The following is a 3,838-nucleotide window of genomic DNA, read 5'->3' on the forward strand; positions in this document are numbered from 1 at the left end:
GACACCCTTTACAATAGTCACAAATAACATAAAATACCTTGGTGTGATTCTAACAAAACAAGTGAAATATCTGTATGGCAAGAATTTCAAGTCTCTGAAGAAAGAAATTGAAGATCTCAGAAGATGGAAAGACCTCCCATGCTCATGGATTGGTAGGATTAATATAGTATAAAATGGCCATTTTGCCAAAAGCAATCTATAGATTCAATGCTCATCAAAATTCCAACTCAATTCATCATAGAGTTAGAAAGAGCAATTTGCAAATTCATCTGGAATAACAAAAAACCCAGGGTAGCGAAAACTATTCTCAACAATAAAAGAACTTCTGGGGGAATCACCATCCCTGACCTCAAGCAGTATTACAGAGCAATAGTGATAAAAACTGTATAGTATTGGTACAGAGACAGACAGATAGACCAATGGAACAGAATTGAAGACCCAGAAATGAACCCACACTCCTATGGTCACTTGATTTTTGACAAAGGAGCCAAAACCATCCAATGGAAAAATGAGAGCATTTTCAGCAAATGGTGCTGGTTCAACTGGAGGTCAACATGTAGAAGAATGCAGATCGATCCATGCTTGTCACCCTGTACAAAGCTTACACAATGGTGTACTTACTATTCAGCTATTAAAAACAATGACTTCACAAAATTTGCAGGCAAATGGATAGACTTTGAAAATATCATCTTGCGGTACTTCTGTGATGGTCGTATCTGTAAGCAGGCAGTGGTGGCCGTTGTGACGTTTTAGTCATGTCTGATAAGGATGCCAGAGACTCCAGTGGTAACTGAAGCAGCCTTGATCTGTAAGGATAAGGACTGTGATCCAGTGGAGAAGCCAGTGAATGAATCTCAGCCTGTAGAGTCCACCAGGAAAGACCAGAAACCAAACTTTCCAGTGACCTTGAAGCTTCTGAGCTTCTTCCTGCTCAGGAGACTGCTTCTAAAGATGCATCTCAGACGGGATGGGCTCACTGGGGCAGCTGGGGCAAGACTCCTTTCTCCTTAGCCTCAGCTCCAGTAGCTCCAGTAGGACAAGGTATTTCAAAAGTCATTGAGAAGGCAGAGGCTTCTCTTCGGATTCCTAGCCTCACTGAAATTTCGACTGGAGTTAAGCAAGCAGCAGGAGAAACATGCTGGTGAGAATGGAAACTTACTTGTGGCTGGGCCGTTCAGGATCCTCTCAGCCATTTCAACAGCTGTGCAGAGCACGGGCAAGTGCATTATCAGTGGGTGTTGGATGTGTGGAATCCATTGGGAGGAAGACAATGGATGTCATAGCAGAAGGATTGGATTTAAAAGAACCAAGGGCCTGATGAACCAGAATTTTATACTCTCATAGGTTTTATGAGAGGCAAAGGATAAAGAACAGTGGTGGCCTTCCAATGAGGTAACCATGGAAATGAAAAAGAAAACTCATTACGGGCTGTTATTTGATGAGTTAAGGCCTTTCACATCTAGAAGCGCTGTAGCCGCTTTCCCGAGAAAGTGAAATAGAGGTGAAATCTATCCTTAGTTCTTGGTGTGAAGAACTACAGACAACTAGACTTGAGCTGGAGCAGCTGAAAGAAGCATTTTCCCTAGCAAAGTTCTGTGAGGCAGAGGAGAGACGAGGGGATGAAGATTTTACCAAGGAGATAACAGAACTGTTTGCTTGGTTTGCTCAGCTTCATGTTTCTTCCTGACCAGAGAAACTTGACAGGGCAAGAAATACAGCTTACAAATGGATCAGGATGTCTCTGACTAAGCCAGTAGCAGAGAAAGAAGAAGGAGAAAAAGAGTTGGAGGCAGAAAATACTGAGGAAGCCCGGAAACATTCAGTAGAGGATTTCCATGCATTTGCAATCTGGAGCTTAGCAGAGTTGACTGCCTGCTCAATTGAATTGTTCCATAAAACAGTAGCATTGGTTTTCCATCCCAGAAGCAGGAGGTTACAGCCTTAGAGAGCTGCCAGATTCTCTCCCAGATGACAGTTACACTGTGTAAAGACCTGGCCTATCTGTCTAAAGAGTTCCCCACCTCCTGGACCACAACTGGAAAGAGAGAAAGCAGATGTTCTTACTCCATTAATCACTGAAGTGTTTGTAGAGGCCTCAAACAGTGCCTCCTACATTCAAGATGCCGTTCAGCTTCTTGTGCCTGTGCTGCAGATCTCTCTCATCGAGAACAAGACAGAGTCACCCAGGTGCGAGCCACCAGTCCAGAGTCCACCTCTGACAGAGCCCTAAGGAGAGAGGAGTCTGCCTGAGACCATGATAGCAAAGAAATCTGACTTTGCTCAGGGATGCCCTGCAGTCAGACCGAGTCACATAGTACTGAGTGTGTGAAAGCCCAGGGAGGGCGCAGACTCCCCGGGGTCTTCTCTATGTAGCTCTTGCTTCGCTATGTAGCTCATGCGCTTGCCTGCTCACACTGCTCTTCCTAGCCTTATAAGTAATAAGTTATTTTTAAAAAAGTATTACAGAAAAGTCAGCGGGATATTCTGGCAAAAATGCTGGATTTTCTTAGAAAGATCAGAACACACTAAAGAATGTCATGGGTGTCATTTCCAGCCAGCCGCAAAATTGTTAAACAGGAGAGAACAAAACCTCAATTTGGTGTCCTGGGGTTTATGACATTCTTCGTACCCTGGGTTTTAGCTTTTCCAGAATAAAGCTTGTGACTTTTAGAGAGCTGAGACTCCATTAGTCCCAAGGGAGATGGTTAGACAGAGCTGCCTACCCTTCACCTCTAGATGTTTGGCATGGAGTAGAAATTCATAGCCATGTGTGTGAACCACAGCAAAGTGCCCCTTAACTTCAGATGACTCTTTCCACTGAGACCATGCAGCTGCATGTCTGCAGGTGCTCCACGTCTCTTCAGGCTGCATTGTGCACACCCTGCCTGGGGCTGCATCATGCAGGGCACATTCTTCAGCTGCCAATTCCAGAGTTGGAAGGAGGCTCTTTCGGTGATGGGGTTTTGTGGATTCCTATGAAGATGTTCACTTACAGGATTTAGCCTCAGATGTTCCCCCTCATTATTCCCTGTTTTAATGTTCTTGTTACTGTGCTTTGGGAAAAGCTCAACTGCCATCCTGTACTCTTAAGCCTTCTTTGCAATTTTCAACAGTTAAAAGCTGTTTTGGTATCCAGGCTTTTTGAAAATGTTCATTAACTTTGTGGTTTTAATGATTCTGGTAACTTTTGAGAGCCCTGTCCTTCATCTTTGAAAACCATTACAATAAAGTATAATTATACCTAAATAAAAAGAAAAGAAAATATCATCCTGAGTATGGTAACCCAGTCACAAAAGAACACACATGGCATGTACTTGCTGATAAGTGGATATTAGTCCCCCCCCCCCGCCAAAAAAAGCTCAGAATACCTAGATAGGACTCACAATCATATGAAACCCAAGAAGAAGGAAGACCACACCAAAGTGTGGATGCTATAGTCCTACTCAGAAGGGGGAAGAAAATAATCTCAGGGAGTAAAGGGAGAGAGGGATCTGTGAGGGAGAGAGGATTAGGAGGAAAAATGGGGGGGGCAGTTCAGATATGGGAGGAGATGGAGGAGAAGTACATAGGGTCAGAAATTTAAAAGGAGAGTAGCAGTGTGTGTGTGTGTGTGTGTGTGACTTGAAGTAGCCACTAGAGAGTCCCAGATGCCGGGGACTCAAGAGGTTCCTGGGACCCAAGAGGGAAGACATAGTTGAAATACCAAACAAAGGGGAAATAGAACCCATAGAGACCATATCTAGTAGATAGGAATGGCCCCTGGTTGAGGGATGGGGCCACCTACCCATCTCAAAAATATTAATCCATAATTCCCCCTGTTAAAAGGAAATGCAGGGAC

General features: G+C 44.0%; 1 pseudogene; it reads left to right on the forward strand.

Annotated features, from left to right (window-relative positions):
• The first annotated feature begins 755 nt into the window (after positions 1-755).
• LOC116904392 lies at positions 756-2,230 on the forward strand (annotated as a pseudogene).
• Positions 2,231-3,838: the final 1,608 nt, after the last annotated feature.

Source organism: Rattus rattus, chromosome 6 (assembly GCF_011064425.1).
Source record: "Rattus rattus isolate New Zealand chromosome 6, Rrattus_CSIRO_v1, whole genome shotgun sequence".
Lineage (NCBI taxonomy): Eukaryota > Metazoa > Chordata > Mammalia > Rodentia > Muridae > Rattus > Rattus rattus.